Raw genomic sequence first — 9,821 nt, forward strand, 5'->3', positions numbered from 1 at the left:
GGTAGTGGTGCGGCGATAGGGGCAGCAAAGGGGCTGCGGGAGCAGCGGGCAGCCCCGCCTCAGCGTGGGCCTGGGGCTGTGGGAGAAGAGATCAGGAACCCTGGGGACAGGAGGGGCTTGGGCAGCGTCACGCGGGCTCGAACTCTGAGTTGCACGGCCACCTCAGCGGTGCTCAGTCACGCCGCCCAGCTGCGGGCTCAGAGCCCGGCTCACCAGGAGCCCCGGGGGCGAGGCGCCGGGCTACTGTGCGCACGCGCACTTAGGGGCGGCACTACGCAGGCGCTTGCAAAAGGTTTATGAGAAAAGCTGAGAGACCATCCCTCGCAAGGCCGCGTGGCCTAATGGATAAGGCGTCTGATTCCGGATCAGAAGATTGAGGGTTCGAGTCCCTTCGTGGTCGTTGCAGCGTTCAGTTTTCCTCCTTAGATTTAAAATTTTCCGTGCCTCCCAACTGCTCCTTACGCAAGCCTAGGACCCCCTGCCCCTCAGATGCATCCCTGCTGCTAAGAGACTTGGAACCCCAAGGTGAACCCTTGGGCGCTGTGGGGAGACCCACGCTGATCAAACCCGGGCGGACTGCTGACCCTGGAACCCCGGCCATGAGTCCCAGGAGCCCAGGGGCGACTGGCTGCATGAATACAGTTCAGATGACTAGAACTGCGACAGATGAGGGGTTGGACTTTTGCGGGGTGGCCCACCCTCAAGGGGTCGGGAGCATTTAAAAATATAAAAGATTATTGTGATGAAAAAGTTTTGGAAATAGATAGAAGTGATGGTGGTTGCGCAATACGGTAAATGTAACTGATGCCACTAAAATGTACACTAAAAATGGTCAAAATGGCAAATATAATGTTACGCACATATTTAAACACTAAAAAAATTTTTTTAATTATAATAGGTAATTTCGATTTCTTGCAGTGAATATACCCTTAAATGGTTCAGTTCAGTTCAGTTCAATCGCTCAGTCGTGTCCGACTCTTTGCGACCCCATGAATCGCAGCACGCCAGGCCTCCCTGTCCATCACCAACTCCCGGAGTTCACTCAGACTCACGTCCATCGAGTCAGTAATGCCATCCAGCCATCTCATCCTCTGTCGTTCCCTTCTTCTCCTTCCCTCAATCCCTCCCAGCATCAGAGTTTTTTCCAATGAGTCAACTCTTTGCATGAGGTGGCCAAAGTACTGGAATTTCAGCTTTAGGATCATTCCTTCCAAAGAACACCCAAGGCTGAGCTCCTTTAGAATGGACTGGTTGGATCTCCTTGCAGTCCAAGGGACTCTCAAGAGTCGATTAGTGTGAATGTATATTTAAAATTTTAATGTAAAGAATATGCCCAGGATTGAGCCATCATTTTACCCAGAAAAAATGACTGTCCCTGAGGAACCAAGTTCTGGCTAAGGAATTTCTGGCTAAGTGGAATGACCAAGGCGATGGGACCTTCTCCCCCCAGGGAGGACGGTGGGGGAATGGCAGCTGAGCCTGTACCCCAATGGAGGGCGCAAGTAATCTTGAGGTCATGGGGAGTGTCACTGTCTCCTTTATCAGTTTCGTGATGTTTCAGTGGTTTGCTAAGGACTCATAAATAAAAAGAAGAGAAATTTCACTAAGATAAACATTTTAATTATTTCCCCCACTTTTACTGAGATGTAATTGACATACAGCACTGTATAAGTTTAAGGTGTACAACATAATGATTCAATTCACATACATCACAATCATTATTACAATCATGGTTTAGTGACCATCCATCATCCTTGTGATGAAAACTCGGGGTTTACTCTCTTAACTCTAAAGATGAGCTCTTCTAACACAGCAGTGTTAATTATCTTTATTATGTTGTACACTGTATCTCAGTACTTCCTTACAGCTGGAAGTTTGTACCTTTTGACTGCCTTCATCTAATTCCGCTCGCGCCTCCCCCGACCCCACTTCTGGGAACCACAATGACAAATATCTTCGAGAGGGGAAAGAATACCCATCTTCTGATAGGAGAGTAAACGCCGGGCTCTCTGATATTACAGTTCCACACTCTACACACTGAGCTAGGTGGGCATATACAGAGCCATCACGGAGGGTCCTTAGGACAAAGACCTAAGACCACTGGGCTCTGCTAAAAACCGCGTAGATTTGGGACTAGGAAACACTCTTGGTCTAAGAAGCAACGTGGAGAGGAGAATGAAGGTCGTGACCGACGCTTTCCCCAAGCTCCGGGCTGTGCCCTCTCTCCCCTTCGCGCCCACATTTTGCCTAGTGAACTCCTTCTTGATGCTAGTTCTCACGGGACGTAGATTCTCCTAAAAGAAGGGGGAAAGAGCTCGTCCGGGATTTGATGCCCAGACCTTGTCTACCCTAAGCGAGGATAGTATCCCGGTCAAGACAGTGGAGCTAACTGCTACCTTGTGTCTTTGAGCAGTTTCCTTCGCGCATGCGCAGTCTCCCTGGGGTCCCGGGATGCTCGGGGGCGGGCGGGATCTGAGCGAATGCACCGGTCGCATATGGTTGTCAGGAGGACCAAAATCAAGCCAAGCTGGAGCCGGGACGCTGTACAGAACCGCGGGAAGGTGAGAGAGAGGCTGGTCTAAGACTGTCGAAGAAGGTTTTTCATCAGCCCCGGTGGCCTAATGGATAAGGCATTGGCCTCCTAAGCCAGGGATTGTGGGTTCGAGTCCCACCCGGGGTAAAAGGGAAAAAAAAAAAAAAAAAAAGTTGTGTTTTAAACCTTCTAGAGCAGGGGGGATAAAAGTTAAATGAAGCCGGCTGTCTACTACACGAGTGGGAAATTAAGGCCCCCCCAGGGGGTTACTCAGCCAGCCGCCACCCTGAACGAGTCTCCCATAAAAACATGCACGTTTTCAGATGTCAGAAGAGTGCTTGCATTCTTTACGTTATTTTAACAACCGTCCCTTCTACTTGATATAGAAATAATTATTCATTTTTCTAGATGTATTAATTGTATTGTGGTTACTTATATTTTAAAAAAGTCTATTTTTTATAAACACAGCCAGTTATTTAGAGATTAAATTATGTGACAGCCAATGTGGTTTAAAATATTGGGCTGGGTAGTGACTACAGTTAATAGTATTGTACTGTATACATGAAATTTGCAAAGAGAGATCGTAAGCGTTTTCATCACACACATCAGGTAATATGTGAGGTGATGGATGTGTTAATTAACTTCACTGTTGTAAATATTTTACGATGTAAATGTATATATCAAACCGTCATTGTACACCTTCAATATACATCATTTTTATTTGTCAGTTATATCTCAGTAAAGCTGGAAAAAAAGATAATGGACTGGATCGAGGTATACACAAAACAAGTTTTTCTATGAGGTGATAATGTCTTAACTGAACACATTATACTATTTTTCTCTGCTTTAGTTCTTGCTTGAAATAGTCCATGATGAAGTTTTCTCTCTTTTAAATCCATGCAATATATGCCTTCATCCTCAAGGTAAAAATCTCCCAAATTTCAGGGCATGGTGGAGAGTAAAATTAGAAACCTCCTCTACTACATACCCACAGAGGAGATGATCGCTGAGGCTTTGTCATATATATAGATGCAAAGATATTACTTTGCCGTCAAAGGTCCGTATAGTCAAAGCTGTGTTTTTTCCAGTAGTCATTTATGGATGTGAGTGTTGGACCATGAAGAAAGCTGAGCACTGAAGAATTGATGCTTTTGAACTGTGGTGTTGGAGAAGACTCTTGAGAGTCCCTTGGACTGCAAGGAGATCAAACCAGTCCATCTGAAAGGAAATCAGTCCTGAATATTCATTGGAAGGACTGATGCTGAAGCTGAAGCTGCAATACTTTGGCCACCTGATACAAAGAACTAACTCACTGGAAAAGACCCTGATGCTGGGAAAGAGTGAAGGCAGGAGGAGAAGGGGATGACAGAGGATGAGATGGTTGGATGGCATCACCAACTTGATGGACATGAGGTTGAGCAAGCTCCGGGAGATGATGATGAATAGGGAAGCCTGGTGTGCTGCAGTCCATGGGGTTGCAAAGTGTTGGACATGACTGAGCGGCTGAACTGAATTGCTATATCTCATGGGCTTCCCCAGTGACTCAGTGGTAAAGAATCCTCCTGCAATGCAAAAGCTGCAGGAAATATGGGTTTGATCCCTGGGTTGGGAAGATCCCCTGGAGACAGGAATGGCAACCCACTCCAGTATTCTTCCCATGGTGGTCCATAGCATCACAAAGTCCATAGGGAGGTCAGACCCACCTCCCAGAATATTGGAAATAAAAGCAAAAATAAACAAATGGGACCTAATTAAAATTAAAGGCTTCTGTACAACAAAGGAAACTCTAAGCAAGGTGAAAAGACAGCCTTCAGAATGGGAGAAAATAATAGCAAATGAAGCAACTGACAAAGAACTAATCTCAAAAATATACAAGCAACTCCTGCAGCTCAATTCCAGAAAAATAAACGACCCAATCAAAAAATGGGCCAAAGAACTAAACAGACATTTCTCCAAAGAAGACATACAGATGGCTAACAAACACATGAAAAGATGCTCAACATCACTTATTATCAGACAAATGCAAATCAAAACCCCAATGATGTACCATCTCACGCCGGTCAGAATGGCTGCTATCCAAAAGTCTACAGACAATAAATGCTGGAGAGGGTGTGGAGAAAAGGGAACCCTCTAACTCTGTTGGTGGGAATGCAAACTAGTACAGCCACTATGGAGAGCAGTGTGGAGATTCCTTAAAAAACTGTAAATAGAACTGCCTTGCTGCTGCTGCTGCTGCTGCTAAGTCGCTTCAGTTGTGTCCGGCTCTGTGCGACCCCATAGATGGCAGCCCACCAGGCTCCCCCATCCCTGGGATTCTCCAGGCAAGAACACTGGAGTAGGTTGCCATTTCTTTCTCCAATGCATGAAAGTGAAAAGTGAAAGTAAAGTCGCTCAGTCGTGTGTGACCCTTAGCGACCCCATGGACTGTAGCCCACCAGGCTTCTCAATCCATGGGATTTTCCAGGCAAGAGTAGTGGAGTGGGGTGACATTGCCTTATGACCCAGCAATCCCACTGTTGGGCATACACACTGAGGAAACCAGAATTGAAAGAGACACGTGTACCCCAGTGTTCATTGCAGCACTGTTTATAATAGCCAGGACATGGAAGCAACCCAGATGTCCATCAGCAGATGAATGGATAAGAAAGCTGTGGTACATATACACAATGGAGTATTACTCAGCCATTAAAAAGAATACATTTGAATCAGTTCTAATGAGGTGGATGAAACTGGAGCCTATTATACAGAGTGAAGTAAGCCAGAAAGAAAAACACCAATACAGTATACTAATCCATATATATGGAATTTAGAAAGATGGTAACGATAACCCTGTATGCGAGACAGCAAAAGAGACACAGATGTATAGAACAGTCTTTTGGACTCTGTGGGAGAGGGAGAGGGTGGGATGATTTGGGAGAATGGCATTGAAACATGTATAATATCATATATGAAACAAAAAAAGAAAGTATATGATAATATATTTGATAAAAATTTAAAAAAATAAAGTAAAAGCAAAGTCCATCGGGTCACAAGGAGTCGTATATAACTGAAGCGACTGTATATATACAGTATATATGCACATAGTTTTCTTTTCCTTTTAAAGACCATGAACGAGATTCTTCTGATCCTCCAGCTCTGGGCTTACTTCTTCTACTTTCCCAGGCACCTGGGGTCCTGTCATCCCTTCTCAAATCAGGAACTTCATCTCAATGCAGCATCTCCCACCATCATATGTGGCCTGCAGAGAACAGTGACCACAGAGCTATCCAAGCTGCCAGTGTTTCCCTCACTGACGTCTCTCCCTGACTTATGGAAGGGAGTGTCCTCAGGGCCCTCTCAGTGGGGTGGTGGGTGTGCTCATCAAATATGACAGACTCATTGAAGCATTTCTATCTTGCAGAGTCTGAGTTCCTTTCTTTACATGATGCCAGGGACATTCTTGAATTCTAATCCCCTTAAACACAGGCCACCACTGTGTTCAGTCCTTAGCCAACCAACCAAGAAACATTCAGCTGCATGAATAACATTTAAACACAGGCTTTAGCCACTCCTTTGCAGTCAACCTGCTCTCATGTTTCAGGAGTGTATTATCCTCTGTCATTTAATAAAAGATCTGTCTGCTAAAAAAAATTAAGAAATAAACACAGGCTTGCTGGGGTGTACGCCCAGAACAATAACTTCACTAGATCCAAAAATCACATCCTGTCCTCTTTATCCTAACATCCTCAGATCCATTCCCACACACATTCCCTAGTTTTCTGCCAGCATCATTCTTTGGGCATATGAATGAGTTCCTCCCAGGCGAGCCTTTGTACTTGCTCCTGCAGCGTGCTGATCTAACTGTAGTTATGGGACAACCAGCGTTAGAGGGTAACAAGGCTGGCTGGTGTGGGCTTTGAGGAGAACTCTCCTCCCCTTGCAAGACAACCACTCCAGGTGAGATTATTGTGGTATATTCAAACAGAGGAAAGCTACTTTCCCCAGATATCAGAACAGTCTGTTTTCACTGGCAAGGGAGACTCCAAGTGACTCAGGGGTTCAAGATCTCAACTTAGTCCAAGACCACCTAAACTTCCCCAGGCTTTGGCTCCACTCCTTCGTAATCAACGCCCTTCCTTTCACAGAAAAGATCTCTCGAGGCTGTGAACTCAACTTACAGTGTCATTCCGCAATATACATCATTCAGTTATGTGTTTGATTTTCAGCAATGTCAGCCCTGCAGCTATACAATTATTCTATGGCTGACAGAAAATATCCCTGGATCTCTGGGCGTGACTTAGGCTGAAAGTTTAAAGGCCTGATCTTGTCATTTTCTTTCTTCAAACAAACAGGCACCCCCAGGGGAGTCCTTCCCACATCACAGTCCTTGTGGTCACCTCTACTGCTGCAAGAGTCAAGTGCAGCAGCCACGTGGTCCCCCAGGGCACCTGCTTCTGTTGGCACTTCATCATAATCAACCACGTGATAGGCGGCTTAATCACGGTGCTGCTGCATGTCAGGCGTTACCAGTATCCCATTTTCCACTGGCAAGGAGCTCAAGTCCAAATTCATTACCAAACCAGGGTCCAGGCAGCAGTCAATAAACCCATTTGTTGGTGGGGGGAGGGTGGGAGTAATGGGAAGAGGTTGTTACAAAGATACAAAGTTTTAATTATAAGATGAATAAGTTGTGGAGATCTGATGTACAGCATGGCAACTATAGTTAATAATACCTTATTGTATACCTGAAATTGTTAAATGTAGACCTTAAGTGTTCTCAACACACACACACATACACAAAAGGTAATTTTGTGAAGTGATGGGTGTCCGGCTCGGTATGTGGGATCTTAGTTCCCCACAATGTTCATGAGCTGAACACCCACCCCACGACTCCCATCCCTCACCTTGTCTTTAAAACCTTTCCCTGAAAACCCTGTCTGGAGTTTGAGCCTTCTGAGCACTAGCTGCCTGGACTTCTTGCTTGGAGTCTGTAATAAACTCCTTCACCACGACTCAGCACCAGTAGATTGGCTTTACTGCACGAGGCTGAGCCGACTCAAGTTTGGTTCCATAACAATTCATTCTTAGACTGTTTTAGGACATATTTTAGGACACAACTATTTTAGGATGTATTTCCTAGAAAAGCTGAGACAGGGATTTTTGTGTAATCGGTTAGTGAAGGGAACATTCTGAGGAGGCATCTGTAAGGGAGAGGAGGACACAGGATAGACAAATGGGCTAGTTTTTAAATTTATCTCTCTGGCTTCATTGTGGGAGCCAGTTCTTTACAATCAATCATAACCTCTCCCTAACTTCCCCCAGAAAGACAGACTATAACAGAACTCTGATGAGTACAGTCGGGTCCCTCTCTTTTGGGTGAGTAGGGTGCCCCAATCCAGCCACCAAGAGAGACACGACCTGGCAGGCACCTCCCCAAGCCCTCTCCTGCCCCTCTCTTACCCCCACCTTGGAACCTAGATCCCCAGATGACCCAACATCCTGAGAGCCTCAGGAGTGGCATCGCTAAGCTTTCCAGCTCCCCTGTCTCACTCTCAGAAAGGAAGTCACATCCTCACTGCTGCTTCTTGGGGAGCGGAGGACCTCACCTCTATCTGAGGTGTCCCACGACTTCCAGCTTTCTACTTTAGAAAGGAGATGAGGGGCTCCCTTCCCTGCTCATCTCCCCCAGGAGGGAGGAAAGCGCAGCGGATGCCGGTGGGGACACACAGGGTGCGAGGAGGCGAGGCTCCTCGCTGGGGATCCCCCCTGGATAGACGGAGCACCGTGTAGGTCCCGGCGCAGGGCCAGAGTTAGCTGAAAATCCATCTCCTAGTCTCCTCTTGTTGCTGTCGTTCAGTATGTAGAACTGAGACTGATCTCATAAGAAAGTGGGTTCCAGTCCTAGTTTTGGGGACAATTCTTGGCCTTGCCGGGATCTCAGGAATTGCAAGAAAATTCCTAGAGGAAGATCCCGCGTGCGGTAACTAAGACCTACTGCAGCCAAATTAAAAAAAAATTTTTTTTAAGTTCCTAGAAAAGGATTTCTCCGTGTGCTGAAACTTACAGTTTCAGCTTTTAAATTCCAAAACACATATAATGAAACAAAGATGAAACAAGATGCTAGGCTGAGACTCAGTGTGCCAGTCTCCCTGGTCTAGCAACTTCGAACTCAGAAAGAAGCCCCGTGGGAAGAGGATTAGTTTATATGGACCTTGTCGCTCTCTAAAATCACTTTGGTTTAGCTGTAAAGCCCTAGGGGCAAAAGCTGCGCCCAACGTGGGGCTCGAACCCACGACCCTGAGATTAAGAGTCTCATGCTCTACCGACTGAGCTAGCCGGGCTGTTGCGGAAGGAGGAGCTACAGTTCTCCTGAACTTCGCTGAACCTAAAACTAGTAGAGACGCACTCTGAATCCCGCGCACATCGCCTCCCTCCGTTAGGGTGTGGCAGGTGCCGGGTTCCAATCACCGTCGATTTCTCATTTTCAAACTCTCAGCCCCTTTCAGGAGAGGTAGCATGGCAATCCACTCCAGTATTCTTGCCTGAAGGATCCCAGGGACGGGGGAGCTTGGTGGGCTGCCGTTTATGGGGTCGCACAGAGTCGGACACGAGTGAAGCGACTTAGCAGCAGCAGCAGCAGCAGCAGCAGCAGCAGCAGCATTAAGCCGATCGGGAAGGGTTGACGGCCTCGCCTCCGGGACAAGCCGGGAGACCTTCCTTCCCCGGAGGGTGGGGGTGGAGTAGGAGGATGTGGACCCCTTGCTCGTACAAAAATTTGGAGCAGCTGCCCTTCGGGGAGAAGTGAGCACCACCCCCAGTTCTGACCCCTACATCAGGTTCCAGATCCGTGAGGGTTTCCTGCGGCCGAGCCCAGACCAGGAGGGACCAGGAGAAGCTCGAGGGTCACCCCGGACCGGCCGGATGGGAGGTGGCCGAGTCTCATTCTCCTCGTGTCGCATGTTGGGTGAAATTTCTGTCCTGGGGTCCACCATGGGAGACCACATTCGCCCAGCAGCACGGTCCCTCCCCCTCCTCTAGCTGCTGCGGACTGGGTGGCCCTCGTGGCCGGGGGTGGGGGTGGGGGTGGGGGGATGGGGGCGGGGCGGGGATCTGGCTCCGCGGCCCGGGGGCCAGAGCGCGCGGGAGCCCCCTCACCCGGAGATTCCGGCCGCGCTGCGCCTCCTCCTCTCCTTCTCGAATCGAAACCAAAACCATCCACAGGATCTGGCTGCGGATTCTCAGCCCGGGATCCGAGGGCGGAGCCGCGGTCTCAGGCCTCCAAGGACAGGCACCAGGAGCTACTGTAACA

The 9,821-nt window shown here is 47.7% G+C and overlaps 3 non-coding genes across 3 annotated transcripts; 2 read left to right on the forward strand and 1 right to left on the reverse strand.

Annotated features, from left to right (window-relative positions):
• Window positions 1-327: 327 nt before the first annotated feature.
• On the forward strand, window positions 328-400 carry TRNAR-CCG. The gene has a single exon. It is a non-coding gene; the product is annotated as a tRNA-Arg (tRNA).
• A 2,207-nt stretch (window positions 401-2,607) lies between these two features.
• On the forward strand, window positions 2,608-2,680 carry TRNAR-CCU. Its single transcript has one exon. It is a non-coding gene; the product is annotated as a tRNA-Arg (tRNA).
• A 6,100-nt stretch (window positions 2,681-8,780) lies between these two features.
• Window positions 8,781-8,853, reverse strand: TRNAK-CUU. Its single transcript has one exon. It is a non-coding gene; the product is annotated as a tRNA-Lys (tRNA).
• Window positions 8,854-9,821: the final 968 nt, after the last annotated feature.

The sequence above is a fragment of the Bison bison genome, unplaced genomic scaffold (assembly GCF_000754665.1).
Source record: "Bison bison bison isolate TAMUID 2011002044 unplaced genomic scaffold, Bison_UMD1.0 scf7180017864144, whole genome shotgun sequence".
In the NCBI taxonomy this organism is placed as follows: domain Eukaryota; kingdom Metazoa; phylum Chordata; class Mammalia; order Artiodactyla; family Bovidae; genus Bison; species Bison bison.